Source organism: Toxotes jaculatrix, chromosome 22 (assembly GCF_017976425.1).
Source record: "Toxotes jaculatrix isolate fToxJac2 chromosome 22, fToxJac2.pri, whole genome shotgun sequence".
Lineage (NCBI taxonomy): Eukaryota > Metazoa > Chordata > Actinopteri > Toxotidae > Toxotes > Toxotes jaculatrix.
The window spans coordinates 11056811-11081137 of NC_054415.1; the positions used below are offsets into that span (position 1 = coordinate 11056811).

The 24327-nt window shown below is 43.4% G+C and overlaps 1 long non-coding RNA gene across 1 annotated transcript; it reads left to right on the forward strand.

The window, feature by feature from the left end:
• The first annotated feature begins 211 nt into the window (after positions 1-211).
• On the forward strand, positions 212-24084 carry LOC121176394. The gene is made up of 3 exons (XR_005892971.1): positions 212-460; positions 20489-20591; positions 23816-24084. It is a non-coding gene; the product is annotated as an uncharacterized LOC121176394 (long non-coding RNA).
• Positions 24085-24327: the final 243 nt, after the last annotated feature.

Below are 24327 nucleotides of genomic sequence, written 5' to 3' on the forward strand. Positions count from 1 at the left end.
AGCGGAGGGGATGAACGTGTCCTGGAATAACCCCTGTCAGCTCTGTTCGGTGTTCCAAAGAGGACATATTTAGCAGCCTCTCTGACTGGCAAGAACCCAGACTCACTCTTAGTTTCTCCCTCACGCACATGCACAAACACACACACACATACACAAACACACAGATACACTGCCCAGGTCCGACTGGCACTCACAGACTCGCCCAGCTCTCCTTAATGTAGCCCCACTGACTCCCTCAGTCACTATATTACTTTTTGTGTGTGGTTTATGCGTGTGTGTGCCGTCCATGCCAAGGGGCAGACAGGCCGGCTGTTCATGGCGACACACTGTGAAAGCTGAAGCCTCCTCCGCCTTCTCCTCCTCCTGTGGGCCTTCGCTAGAATGTTCCAGGAGCTTAGAGAGAGGCTCTGCAGGGCCAAGCTGGCACCTCGACGCCTGCAGAGATGACCAAACCTCCAAGGTGAGTTTGTGGCCAAATAGTGATAGTAACAGCAAGTTGGTGTTAACACAATGCTTCTTCTGCAAAGAGAAAGCTAAATAATGAAATAAAACTTTGGAACTTTATGTCCAGACCATGTTTTGCCTTCATTGTGTCGGTCCATTTTGAACAGTTTTCCTTTGCTTCACTATACATATCTTCATAGTTAGCTTCCGGATATAAAATGATATTGATCTTCTAACTAAATCTTACTCTTGTCACAAAAGAGAATAAGCGCATTTCTGAGAAAGGTCAAAATGTTCCTTTAAGAGTGAGAGAGCAAACGTTTGTATAAAAGTACTCTTTATTCTCTCTAAAGTGCAGAATTTCAGTGCCGAATGAAAAATTTAAACTTTAGTCGGCCTTGATCAAGGATACTGTAAATTCAGCTGTGAATAAGTCAGAATACTGAAAGCAGCATCTCACTCTTCAATGTTTCTGAACCACTTGCCAAGTAAAATGAACACAGAAATTTTTAGCCTTGGTTAAAATGCTTTTGCGGATGATGGCTGAACAGCAGGGTGTCACAGTCAGCGCACGGGAGTCTGCGAGACATTTAATAGAAAGTAGACTATACATATCACCCACATGTATACAGTATGTTCGTCATTGTATATTCATTCACCGTAATGTAAACATTGTGGTCAAAGCCGTGGCGAGGGATGTCCAGCAGTGCTTTGGAATAGTGTGCCTCAAGGCAGTCATACTGAGTCATTTTACATTTACATTTCAAGCAGACGTTGCGATTCAGAGCCGCCTGGCTGAGGGAGGCAAAGGCCCCCGCTGTGTCAGATACATCCGCTGGCAGCTATACCAGCATCTGATGTTCGATAGGGCACGAGAATCACATGTCGACTATAAATAAACCCTGCGATCCCCACATGCCAAACCATGGCAGCTGCCTGTGGGTTTTTATAAATCGAGGCATGTGAGTTGGATTTGTAATCTTATCTGTATGTCGTAATTGTTTGTGTTTTGGATGCACCTACTGTAGAAAAGATTTTCCTCATGAGGACAAATTGTCTATCTACTTATCAATCCATCTGTCTGTCATGACCAGCCCCTAAGGAGGCTGTTTTCTGAACCATTTTGTTTTGTTTTGAACTGTTTTGTGGACATTTGGATCTTTTGGACTCTGGTTTGGTTTAAGTTCTGTTAGTAGTTCCTGTTTTATTGTGAAGTCTTTTCCCTAGTGTATCTGGTCTTGTTCTACTTCCTGTCTTTGTCAAGTTTCCCTCCATTTGTGATTGTCTGCCCCGCACTAATTGGTTTCACCTGTTGCCTTTTTCCCTCCTTATGGATGATCTTTAGTTGTTTAAGTTTTGTTTTCTGGCCCTGGACTATTCCAGTGATTTTGAGTTAATTAAAAGACTTTTAGTTTACTCATTTTACCCACGTTTACCCGGTCGTGACAGTACAAACTGACCAAATATGGACCAAGCAGACCCCATTTGTGAGGCTGACTTGGAGCTCAAGTGCTCTGTCCTTCTCCAAGACCTAGAAAACATGAAAGCTCTCACTAAGGAGCTTTCTGAAGTCACATGTCACCTTGATGGACTCCTTGAGTACCAGCAGCAGGCCTCAAGGTTCTGGGAGAAGGAACTAGATTGGGAATTGCTCTGAGAGATAGTTTTAGCTAAAACCTGGATTCTAGAGATGCATCCAGAGCTAGTTGTACCATTGGGGTGTCCTTGTCAGATCCAGCTCTGGTTGACACCCAGGATTTTACAAAGAAACCATGCTCCCTCTCCAAGAAGCTTTGGTTCTCGGTTTCCTTGCCTAAAGGGCTCATGCGCTTTGAGAATACTCCGAGCCTGTCCTCCATTCAGCTACCTCCCTGTCTGCTAGCCTCCAGCCAGTCTCCCATGTCCCAGCATCCGGGATCCTGGCCGACATTCTGCCAACTCATGAGCCTCCTGCATCAGGGGTTCTGTCACCCCCTAAGCTGCTCCACCTGTCTGGTTGGCCTCCCAAGCTGCTCTGCCTGCCTTGTCGGCCCCCTGAACTGCCCCACCAGTATCTCTAGCCTCCTGGTCGGCTTCACCAGCTACTTCGCCCGTCTGTCTGGCCTCCAGGCCGTCTGCCTGAGGTCACTTCGTCTGCCTTGCTTAAACCTCCAGGCCGTCCGCCCAAGGTCTCCTGTTTGGCCCTAGTTCAGCCTTCGGGCAGTCCGCCCAAGGTTCTGCCTGTCTCTGGCCAGCCCTCTGTTTGCTGGTCATGACAGTATCCCCCCTCCAGAGACCAGCAAACAGAGAGCTGTCTCTGGAGGGGGGATACTGTCATGATCAGCCCCAAAGGGGGCTGTTTTCTTAACCCTTTTGTTTTGTTTTGAACTCTTTTGTGGACATTTGTTTCTTTTGGACTCTGGTTTAGTTTAAGTTCTGTTAGTAGTTCCTGTTTTATTGTGAAATCTTGTCCCTAGTGTATCCGGTCTTGTTCTACTTCCTGTCTTTGTCTAGTTTCCCTCCATTTGTGATTGTCTGCCCCACCCTAATTGGTTTCACCTGTTGCCTGTTGCCTCATGTATATAAGTCTTGTTGTTTCCCTTTGTTCTGTTTGTCTTTGTCCATACCTGAGTCTACATGTGTCTCTACCTGTTTTGGTTCCCTGTGTTTATTCCTGTACCTGTGCCTTGTGTTTTTGTTCCTCATGGAGTTACCTTGGTAGCCTTTTGATTTCTTGTAAGGACTTGGAGTGTCCTTTGTGTTTTATATTTCCAGCTTTTTTTCCTAATGTTGACTTAGTGGTCATGAAGTAGAGCATATCAATGCAACATCCCCTGTTGATTCTGAAACCTTGTTGCGTGTCATCCCCCTCCCTTTATCCATGTTTCCTCTCTGCATCTTCACTGCAGTGTATCAAATAACAGCAAAAATGTAAATGAAAAATATCAGTAAAATGTTATTCATGCTATCTGACATAGCACCTTTCATACAGGTTACTATAGTTCAAATTGTTTTACGGATGACTGTCAAATAAGGCAATAGATACAGAAACAGTAAAACAGCAGAAAACTGAGTTATACAGAAAGTAAAGCTACAGTGGCATAAAATTAAAACACTGCAACCCTATAGGCTAACTCCAACTCCATGGCAAAGTGATATGGCCAAAATACTGCACACCCATACAACTACACATCAGTACTTTTCGTTGAGTCAAGTAACAAGCAAATAGCCATTTTTGTATTCAGTGCATAGACGGTAAACAGAGAAACAAGGAAAAGGAAAATGGCGCTGACCATGGAAGGCATGTATGTATCTTATGGGCAGGAATATCTGTGTAAAGAACTAATTAAGAAATTCAGCTAATGTCCTACTTTACAAGAGTAAATGAGCACCACACTGATTATAATGTGCTTTTAAGGTTGGCTCAATATGCATCATTTCATGTTAAATGTAACCAAACTGGTTATCACATGCATTTGCATAATGTTTCATCTTTAGAAGAGGAGGTGTGAATTCTCGGAAATGCGTTCATTAAGTCTGCCAGTCACATGAAACCAGTGAAACTGTGCTTCACCCTCCACTTATCATGATTTTAGAAGCAAGAGACATCGATGGTTTGAAACAGATGCTTTTACACACACACACACACACACACACACACACACACACACACACACAGACACACACACGCACGCACATGCACAGGCGAGAAAAACAAGTGGCAAGTCTGTCAAGGAAAGGCCCCCAGAGAGCTCTCGCTCGCAGCTTGGCAGTCCTGTACCTGATCTCTGCGCCCTGACAACCACACACACACACACACTCATGCACATGATGCTTTCTAGGCAAAAGTGCACTATCTAAGGAGAGTTATGAATATTCATGGACATATTCCAGAGATAGTAGAGTAGACACGCCACGTGTGTGTGTGTGTATGTGTGAGTGTGTGAGGGTGTGTGTGGGTGTGTGTGGGTGCGTACACATGTCTATATCTTTTGGCCCAGCGTCTTCTCGCATCGCTGACCTTTCCCCACTATCGAAGCAACCTTGAAACGATCTTTGGATCACACATTCACGTGTCTGCAGGGCTTGTAAAAAGCTCCCGCCCTTCCTCTTTCTCTTTCACACACCCATAAACACACACACACACACACAGTGGCTAAGGGTTGGGTAACTTGATGACTCCAGTAAACAATCTGTTCAACCTTCCCATGTCCACCTTTGACAACAAACACACATAGAAGAAAAACACAGCAAAGTTCAGCTCTGTAATAAACTACTACTGATAGTACAGTGCCCATGCCTACATGTGTACAGTACGCACAAGAACACACGCGCATTTTTTTTTTCATATCTTGTGTTATGTAAACAGTACACACACACAGGCCTACCTCACACATACACATTCCCACCTCCCATGTGCATAAAACATTTTATTGACAACACTAATTGCACCAGCTCATGCTGCTGAGTGATCCAGGCCATGGTTTTACACATAAATGAATCCTCAGTGAAGGACATTAGGAAGCCCTGATCCTGCCTCCTCCGCATGCCCGGAGCACTTTAAACTGATGGTCACTGCACACCTCTCCCTCACTTACTCACTCACTATCCATATCTTTTATCAACTCCTGGGATTAATGGCGACTGTTAAAGCGGGGCTATCAATTTTTAATTGTAATGGCTTTGCTAAAGCTTCCTGTGATTCTGTTCTCCTTTCAAGAGTACAGGGCTGTTTGAAATGCACTTTGACGGCTAATTCATAACTGGCCGTTAGCTAAGCCCTGCTCCACTTAGTTACACATGTCAAACTTTCTGTTCTCACGCACGCAGTTTACAGTAATAATGGTGGGTTCTTGATTTCGGACAGAGGCATCACAGCTGTCACTGGCAGATTTTATCAGCTGTAGCAAAGAGCTCATTAGGATCACATTAGCTCCATGAGTTGGTTGATAACACGTTTCCAGCATATGTACATACATGATGTACATCAAGGGAAATGGTCTCAGACATTTGGGATCCCACTGTACATGAGAACAATTGTTGTGATCTACAAAAAAATATGTTTACTCGTAGACACAGGAGCCATGATCTCGATCAACATTTAATTGTCTTTTATTTGTGAGATGCCAACATGTAAATGTAAGTGTCTGACTGTGTGTGAGTATGTTTGCACCCAACTCCCAAGGGCCTAGTGGAGCATCGATAAATATTTTACAGCAAGCCAATCCGTTTCCAAACGTAATGGCCGGCCATCGCGGTCACAGCAGGGAGGGGGCTTGCTTGATGAGGCTGTAGCCTGCTGAGACTGGCAGGGAGCTGGGTCAATTTCTCTCTAATGGCCTCTCATACAGTAGCTCTAATGATGAAAGATGATGCACAGAGGCATGGAGAACATAAACTGCGGGAAGAAAATGAGTGATAAACGGGAGTGGAGCATAAAAAATAATGCGTAATTTGTTAGTGATTGGATGATTCTCACCTTTTTTTTTTTAATCACAGCAACTCCGGATGATTTGTGTCAAGTTTCGATCAAAAAGCAGTAAATAACAGTAAAGCAACATTTGAAGAACCTTCATGTGACCTTTCCCCTCCATCTGAGCTTTGTACACCCCAGTGAGTACGCCTCGCTTCTATTTCAGCCACACGTCTTAATAGTTTGATATCTTTCCCCATTTCTGGTCTTCTGTCATGACGAATCAGCGACAGGGCAGTTCTATTAAAGCGAAAGTGTCACAAAGTGAACGACACATGTTATGGGACTATCACGTCAAGCCAGGCGGAAACACTTGACTGATTTCGGGGCATGTACGTGCAGAAAGTGAGCCATTCTGGGCAGTCACATGGAGAGTAATCCATTTCTGTGATTGCAGTATAAATAGCCTTGTGTAGGATTAGATTGTGTGTGTGTGTGTGTGTGTGTGTGTGCGCGCGCGCATGTGTGTGTAGGTGTAGCTTGATGTGTATGACAACTTGTTTGAGTTTGTATATTTGACCCATGTGTATGTTTGATGTGTATGTGTGCCTTTTAATAGTATTTAATGCACACATACCAGTTCCCTGTAAGTGTTGGCGTTTCTTTGACTTAGATGTGTGTTTAAAGAGTGTGTGTGTATGTGTGACAGGAAAACGACCTGCCTGTCAGGTCAAAGTGATAACTGGTACTCTTAGGAATGCAGTTAAATGACGCCAACTGGCTCTTTGCTGTGCTTCCTTGACCGGTCAGCGGTTATGTGTCACTTACAGCTGAACCTTTTTTTGGCGCAGGAAACGGTGAGGAGGGAGTCACTGGGGGTTCCAGCCCTTATGGGGTCACTTGAAGTGTTTTTGTCGTTCTTCATCTGCCTCCTTACACACACAGGCGTACACAGTTTGACGAGGGGGGGGGCTATGAATAGCCCTTTATGATATTGCTAATGTAAACACGCCAGTTTCAAAACCTTACAGGGAGGCTGCAGCAGCCTGAAGGTTAAAGATGGAAGCTTGTCACCAGAAGTTCACCAGTTTAAATACACAAACCTGCAAGAAATGTCAGGGTTAAAGGAGTGAAGAAGATAGTCTACCCCTACTTTCTTAAACTACCCTTGAGCAAGGCCATTAACCATTTGCTAATGTCTGCAGCCTTTTCTTCCTCTGCTATATCAAACATCTTGAGCTGTATAACTGTAAATATGAATTTGCTCTTTGTCATCTAGCCTTGTTAAATAAGGGTTTTTGACCTCAGCCATAACACAGTAAATTACCATTATCATGTTGCAAAACAGACACTATCATTACTGCCACTGCTACAGTATGCATGCATGCACTTTTGGTAATTATGCCATCAATAAAATGCTCCACTGTCCAACCAGATATACGATTAAAAAGGTTTGAGTCAGCCCCGCTAACAGAAAATAAAAGAGACAAATGATTCTCATCACTCGAACCGCAGGATTGATTGCAACTTCATACTTCCACTTTTTTTTTTCATTTGTAAACTTGGTGAGCTGCCAGAGCCTCTCAGCTCCTCGTAAATTCACCACGAAAGAAAAGCAATGGCTGAGAGAAGAAAAGGAAAACATCACCATGGATGAGCTCAGCCTATGGATTTTTTATTTTTAATTTTCTTGGTGTTGTAGATACTCAATGTTTTGGATGTACAGTATGATAATGGCTGGTGATGGAGTCATACTGCTGCATGCAGCCTTTGAGCAGTGAAATTGGGACAAGAATAGCTTGTTGTCATACAAATAACTGAGTCATTAGGGCCCCTTGCCCTGGTCCAAAGGCCAGCAACACCCCCCCACCCTCCCAACCCCCAGCTCCAGGCTTTCCTCAAGGCTTCAACACAAAAACAAGGTCAGGCTTGGGCCTATTGACTGGAAATGTTTTCACTCAAGCTTTACAGATAAAAACAGGTTTGCCACACTTGGTGTAGCCTCACTGGTAGTCAGCTGGGCTCACATAGCATATGTCTGTGAGATGAAATGAGGAAATGCAAAAGCATTCAAATGGCCCATAATACCTGAGATAAACAACATGGAACTCATGAAGGGATGAGCATTCAAATCATAATCTTTTGCACTCTGCTTTCTTGCCAATAGGCAGCATAAGGGAAAAAGCTCAAGATATTCCTGACGTTTTGCAAATTTAACAGCCACACGGTGAATGCATTAGAAATCAGAGAGACAAAGGGACTATCTAACACCGAGCTAATGTTGCTACTGCATCTGGTTCAGCCTCACTGTGGTAACCAGTCACATCTTCCTATTTATTTTTTTCCCTCATCTACTACTGGAAGGGAAGGCAGAAACTTGAAGTAGGTTCAACTCCAAGTGGATCGACTCAGCAGCACACATGCATTTAAGTGGCCATAACTGAGTGGCATAACTCAGTGATTCACTTGAGGTTTTGCACATTTTAATTCCTGTAAATCCTAATATTCTGAGGCAGGATTAAGATTATCTCTCAAAATCACAGACTAATTATTTGACAAGGCTACCAATGGTCAGCCAGCACTTATTCTGAACTAGCCACTCGCCACAATCACACGCACTTTCTCCTGAAAATATCATGGGCTGTGTCAATGGGCCGCTATGTTGACTCTGTTTGAAATGCGATCCAGTTTTTTTTTCTGTGGGGGAGGAGTGTGTTACCAAAGAAGAACACACTAAGGGATTATTTTTTTTAAACTCCAATCCATTGAGGTTTTATTTTAGGAGGGTCAGATAATTCGATTTGATGATCTGATTAAAAAAAGAGAGAGAGAAAGGCGGGATTTTATACATATTTATGACAATTTAATTTGTTCAAATAATTATTGCCATTTATTCACACCTCCGAGATGAGGTCAACATGAAAACGTGCAATATATACTATAAACCAGACTATTTTTGCACTCAGTTTGCAAAAAGTCACCACAAGTAAATGAAATGACAAGACATGGGCCAATGGGTGTCAATCAAACTGTAACACTACAGCTGATATCACATTTGGAAACTTAAAAACAGAGAAAGCCAAAAGTTTTTCCATGTATTTATTACATTATTTTAGTTTTACAGGATTTTCCTGGAGCCGTCTTATTGCCGTTTTAATTTGCTCCAGCTGTGATTTGGCTCCTGGTGGTAGTTTCCGTCATGCATAGCATTTTGGGACAGTAGTGACCATCAACAGCCCACTCCAAAGAGTATACTGGCATCTTGGAGTAAACTCAACTTCTTCATACTCAGACAGTATGTAGTCTGGAACTGGGACACACTTAACTGTTTTCTGGGACATTTACATCCACATTGTTTTGGGTCTTAAGGTGAAACTGAATAGTGACAAACCATGACTGTTGGACAGGTCAGTAATATGTGCAGTTCATCATTCTTTGTGTGTATTGGTGCACTTATTACACCATTTCAAACACCTGGAACAAAACCACGGGTAAATCCGACTCAAACTGATGGTGGTTTGATGGTGTTTTCACAGACATGTCACTCATTTCAGGGGTAATCTTTATCCTTGACATGCAAAGACTGATGGGAGCTGCTTGTCCTCCCTCTATAGCTTTACTCTGAAACAGCATACATTTCCAGATGGATATGAATTCGAGCTTTTACTGAGGGTGTTTTGGGGTTGCTATACAGCCAAATAAAAACATTCATCAGTAGGTCAGTCAGCCAGTCTGCATGTCTGTGTTTGGACAACTGGACAGTAAGACCTTTAGAAAGGTCAGTAGTTGGACTGAGGTGGCTAAAGATAACACACACACACACACGTACACACACACACACACATTTGCGTGCATGTTCATACACACCTATGCAGCTAAAGAGCTTATGAGAGAAGCGGAAATGCTGAGTCAGAGGGAGGGCAAAGGTAAGAAAAATGTGGCTGGTGTTGTGGTCACATGTTTTGAAAGGCCGCACACTGCTTTGTTTCTCTTACTGCTTTTCTTCCAGACACACATACCTACACACACCCACACCCACACACACACACACACACACACACACACACACACACACACACACACACACACCAGGTGTAAGGGGTAACTGTTAACTGCAGCAGGGGTCACTCTTCTGACTGATATGGCTTAAGCCACTGTGTTATGACAGCTCCAAACCTGAAGTGAGCTCTAAGCTCGCTGCGATCCACTGTATCACTTAAGATGGTACAACCTGTGCTCCTCCAAATACTATTAGACACACCCCACTAATCGCTTCTTAGCTACACACAGTGCCTTTAAGGTTACAAAAGCAAGACTGTGACAGACAGACTGATGTTGCAGCTGTTTAGAGACAGATGATGTTGGTGATGAAGCCTCAGGTGTTGCAATGGACCTGCTCATTCTAGCTCAGTAAACCTTTCCTGAATAAATAAAAGTTAAAATATAAATGGTACCAGTGAAAACTACATCAATGAATGGAGTTGTCTCAGTTGTTATCACATGACCTAAGAATGCAATTTTGGTCCTGTGACAACAGGTTGTATATGGGGGACTCTGGAGTCATCAACCAGGGGTCAGTTGATATATTGCAATGCAAAATGTCACCTGGAGCACTGGATCACTTCAGCCCCCTGGAGCCACAAACCTCACGTGAAGTTTGATTCACATGTGATTCGCTTCATGTGAATCACAAAGATTGGCAGCAGGGGCAGGGGTCCCTCAAGGGGAAAGCCCTAACTGAGTGATAAAACAGAGCCCCAGTGTCAGGTCTTTCTGGGTGCACACAATGATGCATTATATACTTCCAGAAGAGGCATCAGCTGTTTATTTAGCATTAAATATAAGTGAATTACAAATTTAAGAGCTTAATAATGATCAATACGGTGGTTGCACGTAGCATCAAATCAAAATAAAACAAGGTATACACAGATTAGCACCTTAAAGGAGTTGCTCAGTTTATGGTAGATTCATTATTGTTCCCTCTTCTGCAGACAGACTTTATGATATTTCAAAACATCCAATGTAACTTTAATAATTTGGGGTATTTGTTAATCGCCATTTATTAAAGGATTGATTTATTACCATTTATTTAGGAAATATCAATTAATATCAGCACATAAAGAAGATGCGGGAAAGTAATCTGGCAAAGTTTCACTCAAGAGTTCATCTCTGTTTACTCCATAAAATAAAGTTTGCTATGTACACAGTGTTACTCACCTGTGCCTACTTCAAATAGCTGTGATATTTACATTCTTAGGGTGCTTAGGTGTGTACCGTCTTAACTGGGTGCTGCCTGCTATGCTTAACAATGGCTAATCCCATTCTCTATGTTACCCATGTGCATGTGCGTGTGTGTGTGTTGTAAGCTCACTCACATGATAAAGTTGTGCTAATGCGGGCCCACGCGCGCTCGCATTCCTATCATAGTTAGCATTTAATCAGACCATTATCAAAGAATGCTGTTGTTTTTGTTGTCAGAAGAAGCATGTGACCTGGAAGTAAGTAAGTGTGGGTTTTCTAAAAGTGTGTTTCAAGGATAACTGATCTCAACTGTGACTGAATGACACACGGTCGTTTCATGAGAAGATCTTTCCCTTTTTAATTCCCCGGAATGAGAGGCAGTCCTTAAACCGAGCGGAGACATTTAGTCTTATGCAAAGATACTAAATTCAAGCAGAGTTTCATGTTTAGCATACCAGAATAATGATCATTCATGGGTCTCATGCAAGAACCATCAGTGGCACTTACACTTCATTCACCAATTTCCTCATATTTTGAATTTTCTTTTAAGTACAAATAAAATGTCAGTGGTCCAGGCCTGTTGTATCAGTGGTGTACAGATACCTCAGCCTTGCCTTCAGGGCGAGAAACATTTGTTTGACTTGAGAATTGTAAAATTCTTTTCACTTTGACAAACTTATCAGAATGCACCGCAGCTCAGGCATCCGTTTTTGATCATGAATATCATGTCTTTCATTTACCTTTACGACCCAGATGTTCCCTGGCTGTCAGCACTCTGGTCACAGGGTTCATTCTTAAATAGGAAACCCCATCTGTGACCTTCCAGCTGCAGTGCTTATGACCATCAGGCCACCTTGTGCGGCCACCTCTCTCGCTCCTTCACCATGTCTTTGACTTGGGATCATCCAGAAATATAAGTGCTCTTCACTCACAAACATTTACCGTATGTGTCAGCACTATATAACCCAACATAGCCATTCTGTGAGTCTGTGCCATAAAGATACATAAATGGCTTTGCTGCAAAACTTAGTCATCACTATAAATAGATGCTTTAGTAGCCTGATACAGTAGCACTTCCATGAATGGTGTGGAAAGCCAGAGAGTGTGTGTGTATAAGTGTGCTTCTGTGGAAGAGTGCATTTGTCTCTGTCCACTGCTTTGATATTCACGTGCCTGGTCCGAGCGTGACCTGCGTTTATTGGCATGATGAGTGTGTGTGTGTGTGTGTGTAGATTTTTGCTTGGGGGGCTGTTGAGTAAGCCTCATGACGCACAGCATGGTCATAAGACACAAGCGCAATGGCAGGAATGGATGAAGTGACAGAGTGGGGTGTGTGTGAGTGTGTGTGTGTGTGTGTGTGTGTTCAAAGGGGGATTTGACAGGAGGGGAAGCGGGGCCACAGGTGGTCAAGTGAAGAGGAGGCGAAGGGGTGGGGGTGGGGCCATTTGAAGTGAAACAGGGAGTGATGCAGGGATGCCGGTGAAATATTATTCTGATTCAGAAAAATAACACATCAATTTCAATTTTAATAAACCAGCCCAGCTGGGCTAATACATTCTGGTTTCTGCTTTTTACATAAATTTTATCTTGTGAAAATAGGGCACACATGAGTATAGGAGGAAAGGCATGAGGTAATGTGAGAGGGGTTGGTGGAGAGGAGGAGAAGGGAGGTGAAGAAAAGATGGAGAGGAGATGAAGGGGGAAAAAAAGGGAATTTTTCTCTCAATTTTTTTTTGTGAAATCTGGACGTAAATATCCTCCTAAAACTTCTCAGTGTGATATCATACTGTAAGAATTCCCTGTTTGTTTGTGTTAACTTTGGTCAGCGTCCATGAACGTTTGAGCCAGCATGTGAGAGGTCTGTAAACCCGGATCGGATGGCCTACGTTCAGAGTTGTAACCTTATACTTCATGTGTTGTTAGCAGGATGATTTATTGACCTTGTGAGACTGACCAAGCTGATCTCTGATGTCTAGCGCAACTGTCTGACTCTGTCAGTGTACGTCTCTGTCTTTGTATCCTTCTTTATGATCCTGCCTCTACCTTTGCGATTAGAGGCCAATGGTTCAAATATTTTGTTAGAAGTAAAAAAGAAAAGAAGTACAATTGTACTGTAACAGATTCATGGTACCACAGAGTCAGTGAAGGGTATTTGGGTCCATTGGGGGAGGGAATAAGGGTACATCAGACACTGCTGTACCTGTTCACCATCTGTCTGTAAGAACTGCTTTCTGTCTAGACAGGGGTAGAAAGATATAGGTGAGAGGTGAAGACAGAGAGAAAAGAAATGGAAGACGGAGGAATGTGAGAAGCCAAAATAAGAGAGGACTATTTAAGGTAATAAAACAGAGAATTGAGTTAACAGACAACAGACGGCCTGTCTAGATCTTATTCTCTCTTTTCCTTTCGATCTCTTCCTGTGGCATGTGGGTGACCATGTGAAGCAGTTTGTACTTTGTCCATTAATATTCACTGTGCAATGTTCACTGCGCATGTTGAACGTTGTGTACCATGGCACTCGCTGTACTACCAAGTCTCAGCCTCACAGGGGAGGGGAGGGTGAGAAAGGAGAGCAGAGGAGAGGATGTAAAGAGAAAAAAAAAGAACACGATAAGATGTGAAGAGAGGGGAGGGAAGAAAGTCTCCATGTCACCGACGGGAAGTGAGAGAAAGGAGTGGAAAGAGAGATGGAGAGAATAAGAGAGAGAGAGACGGTGGGTGGCACAGGGGGGGATGGAGTCAGAACTGACAGGGTAGCGTCACATTTTCCTGTGAGGACAAATTGTTCTGAAAAATCAACAAAGAGGCAAAAGAGAGGCAGGATGACACTGCAACTGCAGCAACAACTGCAGAAATATTAAAGCTTTTTCTGAAACATACATGTGGGCCTGTAGCATTTCCAGCCACACATCGTCTTGTCTTTTGATTGGCCTCGCTCTGCTTCTGCTCTGCACACCGAATCAAACCTAATCAAGGATTTCCTAATTGGCTCTTGAGCTGGGTCATATGTTGGAAGCAAGCGGCACACTTCATGCATGTCTATTCCACATTACACTAAAACCATCATATGTGCTGGATTTGCTGAGAAACACACACACACATACACACACAAGGTTAAATCATCGCCATCTGTCCTCGGCCATATCTCGGTTAATCTCTTATTTTCATTCACTGAGCTCTCGTAATGTGAGACTGCGGCGGCGTAGAGAGACTGTTATCCAATTTCAGCTGGTTTACTAACCTCTTTCCCAGCCACGCCGCACTGCTCATCCTCTCCTCTCATCCCTGCCTCTCCCTACATTTCCTCTGAGGCTTTTTAAGGACACAGTGTACCCAGTGCCCCCTTCTGCTTGCCACTCATCTTCCCTCCTCCTCCTCCTCCTCTTCCCTCTCTTTCTCTTCTCCTCTCCTGCTCCTCTCCTCACCTGGCTCATGCCTTTAGCTCCTCGTACATTCCCCGTTTTCCCTTCTACTCTCTTTTGTTTCTGCAGCACTGTAATGCCAGTGCCACTCTGCATAGCTTGCATACCCTGATCTAACATCTGGGCTCCAGAAAGGAGAGGGCTGTTCCCCCTTCCTCATGAATATTTCACTGACAGAGTGGGGTGAGATGGTAAGCGGCAGAAAATAGGTCCTTGCACCGAGGTGTGAAAAGAGTCAATCACTAGCAAGGTGTGCATGTGCACACGCATTCAGGTGCGCGTGGATTCACATGGCACATAAGCGGAGCCACCCGCGGAATTCTTGCACGTGCACCCACATGTACAGCTGAGGGGATAAATCGAGTCCTGCTCTCACAGAGGTGTATATTTAACTGTGAGTGTGCCTGTTGGCAGCGGCTGGTATTTGGCATTTTCTTGACAGAATAACCCTTCAGAGGGGTCAGCTGACACACACGGCAGAGATTGGGGTAACGAGGGGAGAAACAAACAGACAGGATGGGATGGATGGGGCGTGACAAGAAAAATGGAATTTAGGTTATTGACAGTAAAATAAAGTTGATAAATAAAATGAAAGAAATCTTGAATACAACACTGCTTTGCATTTTAGTGTGTCTCTGCTCATGTGACGCTCTGGAACAAGCCTGAACAAGCTTGGCACAGACTGTTCCTGAGCTCACAAACCCCCTGACAGCATCTGAAATGCACAACATATGATGAGCATGAACACACACTTAAAGAGACAGTCAAAATTCACATACAACGGAATGCTACTATAGGAGGAGCGGGGGGGGGGGGGGGGGGGGGGGGGGGCTGAATGCGCTCCAGAGCATGCTATTCATCCAGACCTTTCGCTATTGTGAGAGACAGTTTGTGGACATACAGGATTGGAGAGCGTAGAAAACATGGGACTCTAAAATGACTTAGATATCTGCCTGAATCACCACCAGGCTCCATTAAATAACTATCAGCTATGTTCAAAGTTTCCTAAAACACTGGGTTGTCTGGCTAATTTTGATATTGTGACGCCTGTTATTATATTTTCTGGCTCACTTCTTGATTGAATACAGCTGCAAAGCTGGAAAAACTGCTAATTCAAGAGTTTTTTTTTCCTAAACTCTAAATTTCCATTTAAAAGCTGAATTATATTCTCAGTGTTCCTCAACATGAAAACAGAGGTCTCTCCTGTGTAATTTAACAATACTATAGGTTTATGTTGATGCCATCAGTTTGGTGTTTCAAAAGGTAGTTACAGAGTCATTATTACTTCAACCAAAGTGCTTGTTGGATGATTGAACTCTGTCTGAAACCCCTTCCCCAACACCTTTCCAACATCGAAATTCGGGGGACAGCGTCCGACTTTCTGAAAACCAACAATCTACCGAGCTTGCCCACTTCATGCATCATTTATAGCCTCGGTCTCTCTTAGTGTGTGCAACCGAGTGCAACACCATGAAAGCTTTTGAGGAAAGCGTGCACCATTCACACTGAACGAACATCGCGTCTCACCCCTCTCCGTGGCAGTGGGGTTTTCACCTGAAATGTACCTTTAGAGCTGTGATGGACTTCTCTGCTTACATTTGAGTATGTGCAGGCTTTGTACCTTTGACTTCTTCATCACAGAATCGACTCATGAAACAACTGGAGGAGTTTCATGTTCATTTAGCCTTGAAAGCTCAACGACTGTCAGTCACTCTAACATAGTCTGTGCAGAAAATAAACAGGCCTTGCACATCCAGAACCCTGAACTCTATCTTGCAACTCTATTAAATTTTAAAACAAACCTTTTTTTTCCCAGGGCATCTAAGGAATCTATGAGGAGAAAATGAAGAGGAAATGCCCGAGAGACAGACAGCAGGATGACAGAGAGATTTATCTGTGGGCTTTTATAATGTGTAGCCAGGGATGCAGAATTGTGTGTGTCGTTGGTGGAGTGTGTGTGTGTGTGTGTGTGTAGTTCAGAAGTGTGCTGGCTTCTGTCACATTATAAGGCCCTTTGGCAATTTGTACTGGGCTGTGATTTGGACTCAAGAGACAGAAAAAGGAAGAACAGATAGAAAAAGGAGGAAGAGGAGCAGGAAAGGAAGAGGCAAATGATGAACAGAGGGACAGGTAACAGGACGAATGGAACGAGAGGGAGGAGATGCATTGTGCTGAACAACCTGTGAGGTTTAGTGTTTTCCCTGGAGAACCATTTATTCAACAAACACACACACACACACAGACATACATGGTGGCATGCTATCAATAATGTTTCTTGCAGTGGTAGCTATCATGGTGCTGTGCACCAATTACTCAGCCTCGAGCAGCCAATGTGTGGCCACCACAGCAGAGGAAAAGCTACATGGCTCACAACACTATTGATCAAAACCTGTCGGCCTGCCTCTGCATGCGTGTGTGCAAGCACGTTTGCATGTGCTTGGTGTACCTGTGTGTTTTCTATGGGCGCAGGCATGCTTTTCCCATTTCCAATCGTGTTTACGTTTGGTGAATGTGTGTGTTCAGGCACACGTAGCACAACTGAGAGCAGGCAAAGATGCTGTTTATGAAATTGATATCATTTATCTTGGATGTGATGGAGGGTGGTGGAGGCTGCCGGGGGCTTCCACAGCTGGAAATATCCAAACACATGAAAGAAAAAAAAGGCTTGTGGTCGATGGTAGAGGGGAGCAGTTCATGCAACAGGGTAGCATGAACAGCAAGGTAGTGGGTTTTTTGATTGTAGTGCTAATGGAGATGGGTGGTGGTGGCTCCAGGGCTCCAGGAACATCTTGGTGCTAAGCTAGTCTCACCACTTCCTGCTTTCAGCATCACGCTTGATGCACAGACATGAGAGTGGTGTCAAGGTTCTAATCTAACTCTCAGGAAGAAAGCAATTAACATATTGTCAAAAATGTCCTCTAATCCTCTAAATTATATTAAGAGACATAAACGAGCCTGTGAGAGAGACACAAAAACTCAGTTGTGTGCAATTCTATGGGTCAACAAGGATGTGAATAGAACTGCTGTTACAGACTTAAGCATCTGTGAAAGGTGATGACCTCTGACAGCGGGCTCACATGAACGGGGTCAAACACGGATTGAAGGAGTGTTCAGTATACCAACGTCTGTACGTGATCTCCAGTATTAAATGGGCCTGAACCGCTTTGCTGGGCAGCATTTAATAAACAATCTGCTAGTCTGATTTAGCCTCTAAGTATCTTTCAGCATAACTGCTCGCAGAAGTCTCTTCTGGATGCTGAACATCAACTCAAATGTAAAGTCAATGACGCACTGTGGTTCGGTGGATTTAATTTTATTCCAGGAAACCTTGAGTGGAATGCTAACAAAGAGCACAAATCAGTTCAGTCATTCAGTCAGAGACAGTAACCGGAGGGTGACTTTAAGCAACACTGACAACTTTGGGATTACTACATTTATAAATAATGCCAAAATGCTTTTACACTTAACACAAAGCTTGATTTCTGAATATAAACTCCACTGAGGGTAAAAATAGACTCTTCTAATGACTTCACTGAATGTAAAGAGGAGCATATGTTTAGATGTACCACAGGGAAGCAAATCGAGTTTGCTACGAGAAACATCTTTCCCAGACCATCCTTTCATTCATGTTCATGTATGCAATCGGTCATTTCTGACTGCAGACTGCATGTAATTTGATAGGTAGTGATCTCTGATGCGCGTCGCTTCTGTCTCTAACGATGATTAAAATGGAGCACGTTGCAGTACACTCAGATGATTGACAGAACAATGTCATTCAGAGTGTATGTGTATGTGTGTGTGTGTGTGTGTGTGTTTGCGTGCATGCATGCAAATGAAAGTGTACATGTATGTTCGCACTGTAATGACTGTGTCTACTCCCATGAGCGTATTTACCGTTGGTGCGCTCACACACACACATACATATCACACATACTGCCGTTCATGGACTGCGTGTGTATGTATACATGTTTGTGCTAGCGTGTTATGAGATATGTGACGCAGGCATTAATGAGTTCAGATGGCTCTGATCTTGCCTACTCTTTACCATCACTCTCTCTGTCCCTCCCTCTCTCCCTGTCTCTCTCTCCCTCCCTCTCTCACTCTGTTGGTCTGCATCAAGCCCCATCTGACAGCTTTGGCAGCTCGTCAAGTCTACTCCGCACACACGCCAATCAAACCCCCGTCCGAGCAAATAAGCAATTAATCATTAGCATCCACAAGCAGCCGATGCAGGGGGAAACAAGGAGGCGGGAGGGAGGAGGAGGGCAAGGAGAGGAGGGGGTTATCAGGGTTCATTTGGGTTCACATATGACCCCAGCTCCTTTACACACACACACACACACACACACACACCTACACACACAGTTCCCAAGTGAATTCTGCGGTGGCGACTGTATAACAAGAGGATTATCTTCTTAATAAGTCAGGGGATGAATTATGGAAATGAGTATGCGACGGTAACAAAAAAAAAAAAAAAAAAAAAAAAGAAAAGAAACAACTGGACAGCATCTGTTGACTAACAAAACAAACTATTGTCTCTATTAGGTTTTCCTCTCCACTCACAGTAATGGCGATTAGTCTGTGATTGAAATGATTAAATGGCTCGTACGGGAGGAGAGCATGTGCATTTGTGTGTGTGTGTAATTCTGGCCACACACACACACACACAAGACAAACTGACTAGTATTTACTCTTGAAAAAGGGGGGCATTTTAGGGGCTAGCTTCAGGGTTAAAATTAGTTAAGAACTGGGATTGGATGCAGGTTAAACATTAAAAGCATCTATTAGAGTTGAGATTAGAAGGAAAAAGCCAAAACCTTCCGGTGCTACAGTTGATTTCTGCTGTTGTGAGTGTAGAACATAAACTCATAATCGTTTTATAATTCTGAAAACGGACATTTACCATTGATCCCATAAACATGCTATCAGTCAAATGCATAGTACTACATATTCTTATATGGTTGTGAGTTCACCTTTTACTTCCCTGAGTCATTTTCTCCAATCTCGTTTTATAGCCTTTATCGTTTCCTCTGTCTGTTTGCTTAGCCTCAGATAGAGATAGCAGGTTCAGTGATAAATGACAGCCCTTCCTGTCTTGTCTTCTAATTGGTCTAGAAGAGTTGATTGTCCTTTATTGCCACCGGCTAATCTTCTGTCATTGGCCAAGGTGCCCGGGTCGACCTCTGACCCCTGCAGATAATGTCACATATCCAATTACATGCCGGATGTGTCCATATAATCCTACTGGGGATTTGATTATGATAGAAGAGGAAAATGATTTTGCTGTTGTAACTGGTGATGGTTAATGGTGTAGACTGAGAGATGAAGGCCTCCCTGGATTGGATCCTGAAAAGCTTCTGATGAGATGCACTTTGGCACGACTTTGATGGAGAGCAGTGTGTTCGGATGACTTTTGAAAAACTGGTCTCAGTTAAGCAAGGATACAGTGTCAAATATTATGACTTAATAAAGAGCAGAAAAAATACCACAAGTAACGTGCTTACGCCCCAAGAACAATAAATCCTGTGACATCTATTTTACAGTTCACACTAAGATTCACACTACTATTTGGTTACAATACAAACACACACACACATGCGCCACCTTTTGTGACTCTTGCCACCCCACCCCCACTCCAACACACATGAATAAACAAGTGAACCCAGTGACTGCACCACCACATTCTTCGAAGTGATAACTTGTGATAGCCGGGTTGGAACAACAGCTCCTGTGCTTCCTCTAAACCCCCATTACTGCTGAAGTCATACCCGTCAGCTACCAAGGCAGACAAGGAGTGTGTGTCTGTGTGTGTGTCTGTGTGTGTGTCTGTGTCTGTGTGTGTGGAGGGAGAAACTGAAATGCACAAAATATGAGAAAAGAAGACAAAAAACAGAGCAAAGTGAGTCGACAGGAAGCAAATAGAGACACGCAAAGACAGTTTGCTGGTGATAGCAGGGAGTGGACTGACAGACTTTCTCTCCTCTCCCAGGGGTCCGCTGGAGATTTCACAGCTGGGGGACTGCATGGCTGTGCCAACTCCCTCTCTTCACCCCCTTCACTCCTCCACACACACAGATCAGTAGCATCATTATGTGAGTGTCCCTGTGCTCGCACACACACCCCCCTGAGTTTATAGCCCAGCAGCAACTGCGCTGATACACTGTATGTGTTTCATTTGTGTTACTCAAACCGCACAACACACGTCACCTCAGCCAAATGGCAGGGTGCCTGCAGAAGATGCAAACGGGCGATAACAGGCTCTATCGGCAGTCAAAAGTAACACAGCTCCAAGCCGTTAATATAGGGATATCTACAGAGTCTGTTGCAGACACACATATGTGCACAGTGGAATGCAAAGAATGATGCTTTGACAGTCAGACAGTCTCTTGTTGATATCAGATGCGTGGCAATGAAACCAACAGATAAGATTTGGCATTTCTGATCTGACGTCCAGTATACCCGCACTGAATTCCAATCAGACCAGCAGAAGCCTATTAGGAACATTATACAATAAAGATAAGAAGCTTCCTGTATGCTGTTCTAACCTTTGGCAGCTCTGGTTCTAATATCTAAATGAGGTGCATAGAACACCCAACAGGCTGGTGTTTGTTTCTGGCTGTACTTTCGGTTTATTGCCCCAAAGATAAAGAATATGGGCAGAAAATCGCAGATTGTGATATACACTCAGTTAGACAATGAGACAGGTTTTAAACAAATACCCAAGTTAAAGTTGATGCACAGGTGAAAGAAACTGGTTCAGACAATTTTTAATAGTAATAATTCATATGAAACAGGATGATTTTGGAAATCTTTCCTCAAAACCATTTATGGTGTTGAACTGTCAGACCAATTATTCTACCAACTGTGGTAGAAGGCGGTTTCATCTGCTGCTCAACAGCACTTTGTACAAAACTATTATCAAACGTGTCCGTTGTAAATGTCCATCATGGTTAAAGTGGGCTGCCACTTCTTCTAATAAACCTGAATTATCCTTTAACAGAAACTGACGAGGTAAATTCAGTGCAACCAAGGTCAATTGGCAGTTCATTTTCTTGCTTATCAGAGCAAGGGAAATAAAGATAAAGTCTCTATCTCAATCATGTGGTCAGGCAATGTAACTTCTAAATTGCTGTCACGTGAAATGTCCCACTGTTGACTTCTTTTTCTCACCTTTCACTTTACTCAGTTTACATTTGCAGTGTCGGCTCCCTGTGATACTTTGCCCCGAAATCTCGCAGCACAACAAAGTTGTTGACTTAGAAAACCATATCTGAGTTTTGTTTTCACAGAACAATCGAGCTATGACGCATCTGTGGCAGCTTTAGCCTTCAATTCACTGTGGCACAGACACTCCCTAATGTTTTTACACTGATATCTGCATTTCAGGCATTCAGGAGACACACTGTCTTAACATGAAGACACGTGTTTGTACAATCAGTCCACAAAAATCATGTGATAATATCCACACCATAGCGACAAGGGTGTGTTATGGCTAAAAGGATAAAACAAGAATTAAGTTAGATAATGTTAAAATTCAGGGTTATCCTGTGTGATCGTTTGCCCAAAATTTCTGAAGTCAGCTCACTTTACGATTTAAAATTCAAAGGCCAAATTAAATTAAAAAAAACTTGGCTGCCTTCTCTGTCTGCATCTTTCCCTTCTCTCCTTCTCTTTTCCACAATTCTTCCTCCAGATCTCTTTTCTTCTGCCTCCACTCTGTCTGTTTTTTCTTCCACTCCCCCGAGCAAAGGGGACAGCTGCTTATCCCTGATAAACGCCTGGCATTTGGTGCAGCGAGAGAAGACAGAGATGGGAGAGAGGGAGCGCAGAGACGGGAGGAACGAGGGGTGGTGTGTGTGTGTGGGGGGGGTCAGATGGGCGCGGCACATCGATTGAGATGGCTCAGAGTGAAAAAATCAGTGGGGATTAAAGAGCAAGGTTTTTTGGCAGTGGTCACTGTAGGAGTGGAGAGGAGGCGGGGGGGAGAGAAGAGAGAAGATGAGGTCTAATCTTGACCTAGATTCCAAGACGTCCAGACATAATAGGCAAGACCTTACCCCACATGAACCCCCTCACCCCCAACCCTCCACCTCAGTCAAAACAATAACAGAGAGGAGAGGAGATGCAGGAGAAGCGGGGCCCGGTGTGGGGATGGTTCCACCCCACCACCTCCACCCCCCCATGCACTGCATTTGGCCTCTCTGTCACTAACTCCCAGCAGCTGTAACCAACGTTGGCCCACAGACCTCTGGAAATTCCTGGAAAGGGAACTTAGGGAATGTTGGGGCAATGTTTGGATAAACTTCTGCTGGGGTCTGTTGAACAGACTCCAACTTTATTAGATTTTGTATTTTTTCCTTTGCTCAGAGAAGAGCAAAAGACTCCCAAGTGGAAAGGCTGCAAGTGGTTTTACAGCCTGTGTATTAATTCTGCACATGTGCGCATGTGTTTTCAAGCAAAATTTGCTGAATTTGAATTATATCAAACAAACAGTTGGACATTTGGGGCAATATGATTATTCAAGTTAGATGAGAAGATTGATTCTTTCCTGCTGTTTCCTGCTAAGCCAGTTAACCAGCCCTGACTCCTTTGTTTTCTTTTTCTTTTTAATGCGTTTGTTTTGGTCTTCGGTCTTTTAATCAGTTTTATTGTGTGAAGTAAAAACTTTGGTGATCTCATCTGAAATGTCCAGTGTTTGCAACAGTGTGTGTACACAACTCAGTACAGTTAGCCAAAGTAGTGGTTCTGTACAAACCTGTTGGCCCATGATCCTAAACAAAGGGTCAACAAGCAACGATTAGCAAGAAGTTATAAACGGAATTTGAAGCTTGGAGATTCAGGCTTGATCACATTTGTGATAAAATGCTCTAAACTCAGGTTTCACTCACAAGCTTTTTACAGTAGTACAGCTTTTAGACAGTAATTTTGTGCAGCATAAATATTGTTTGACTTTCTCTGTCTTTATTTAGTGACTCCTTAGAGGGTCTCAAACCCTAGGTTGGGTTCCACTTATCAAAAGGATGTATTCATAACTCGGGTATCCAGCATCCCTACATATATGTAATTTAGCATAATCTCTAACTGTTACCTCAGTCAATAGTAATGATGGACAGAAATGATGAAACATGTTTCACATGTACTGTGTAACATTCTATTGAATATGTGCACCTGACAAAACCTCCCAAGCTGATTTTGTCTTTCCATAATTTGGCAGAAGTCGGAGCTTTTATCTCCACATCAGGATTATAGCATAGTTTTTGTCTGTGTGTATCTTTATCTCTCTCCTCCTCTGTCTGTCTCTTCCTCTCTGGCACAGTGAACTGGAGCTTATCTTGTACCCGTTGCCCTGGTTGTGGAGTCAGACCCAGACAGCCATTGCGATGTGTGATCTCTCACTGGGACACGTCATGTGACCAGAGGCTGCCCCTGAGAGCTGTCTCCTCATCCTGTATGTTCCTCACAGTCGTGTTTGGAACATACAGTACATGCTAAAGGGCCGTCCTCTGTAGCTTTTGTGCTTGTGATTGTTTGTTACTCACTCCCCAGTTAATGTGCAACTGGAGAAACATAAAAGCAGTCAGAGGAACAAAATACACTCAGTATCAGCTTTATCTCTTTGCATGCTCTCTGTTTTTCAGGTTTTTCCTTGTTTAATATAAGAACTGCTAACGTAGGATAAACACACCAAAATAAAAAAGTAGTATTGTGTTCAGAACAGTTATGCAATTGAAGCTATTTTTTGATGCCAGACTATTTACTCATCCACTTACCACCTCTCCGCAGCTAAAGCAGGTGCTGCCAGGTGCAGGAGCAATAAGCAGAATTATC